Raw genomic sequence first — 1,060 nt, 5'->3', positions numbered from 1 at the left:
GCTTACTAACGCAGAAGCTAGTGGACATGGTAATGGTTGGGTTACTGTGGCTTAGTACGTGGCGATAGAGTAGAGGGTTAGCAGGACTGGAGACTTTTAACAGTCAATAAATTATTGCTTACTAGGCATTTCAAATTTGTGAGGTGCACAACAGAATTACGGGTACATCTTATTATATGTCCACAATGCCTTTGGTTCTACTAATGTAAGTAAACAGAAGGGTTCGCTTCCAGCATAGATGACTACAGATGCGCATCTGCAAATGAAACAAAAATGAGCTACATATGGTATTAACATACAAATTTGTGTAATGGAAAGGAACTATAATATAAACGTGTTGCGTTTTCCGGAATATACGGCAAACAGCCATACATAGAAGAGTGCTGATCTGCCTCCAACACTAGGCGTCACTGGATGCGGATATGGAGGGGCATGTCGTCAGCACATCGCTATCCCGACCTATGTCAGTTTACGAGACCGGAGCCGCTACTTCTCAATCGAGTAACTTCTCATTCTGCCTCACAACATATGAGTGCACCCTGACTGAGAACAGCGCTCGGAAGACCGAATGGTCACCCATCCAAGTGCTAGACCAGCCCGACAGCGCTTAACTTCAGTGATCTGACGGGAGCTGGTGTTACCACTGTGGTAAGGCCGTTGGCAAATAATCCTCAAATGGACACCCATCAGCCGACGAAAGGTGTCACTCAGTGTCATTTCCGCGCAGTATAAGTACCAAGAGTACCTCACGACTGCATTAGCAGCCAATGGACAAGTGATCCCAGTCATCATTCACTGGGTTCAGAACTAGATTAGAGTCAGATACAATACAGTGCAAGTCTACTTCATCCTAAAGCCACCCGCACCATATTCAGACTAAAGTCACATAGTATATGATCTCTCTTTATAAACAAGTAAACCCACAACCACAGATTCTTTAAAGAATCGAACGCCCGCACAACGTTAGATTGCACCTGTTGATGAGTAGATAATGACACCATTTATAATTCGGTCAGTAATTATATAAATTATTGGAAATTAGTATTTTGTTGCCCCTGGA

The 1,060-nt window shown here is 43.5% G+C and overlaps 1 pseudogene; it reads right to left on the bottom strand.

Annotated features, from left to right (window-relative positions):
* Positions 1-544: 544 nt before the first annotated feature.
* On the bottom strand, positions 545-662 carry LOC126186000 (5S ribosomal RNA; annotated as a pseudogene).
* Between the last annotated feature and the right edge of the window lie 398 nt (positions 663-1,060).

This window comes from Schistocerca cancellata, chromosome 4 (genome assembly GCF_023864275.1).
Source record: "Schistocerca cancellata isolate TAMUIC-IGC-003103 chromosome 4, iqSchCanc2.1, whole genome shotgun sequence".
In the NCBI taxonomy this organism is placed as follows: domain Eukaryota; kingdom Metazoa; phylum Arthropoda; class Insecta; order Orthoptera; family Acrididae; genus Schistocerca; species Schistocerca cancellata.
Note: the sequence above shows the minus strand (reverse complement) of the source record. Positions and strands in the feature narration are given on the sequence as shown.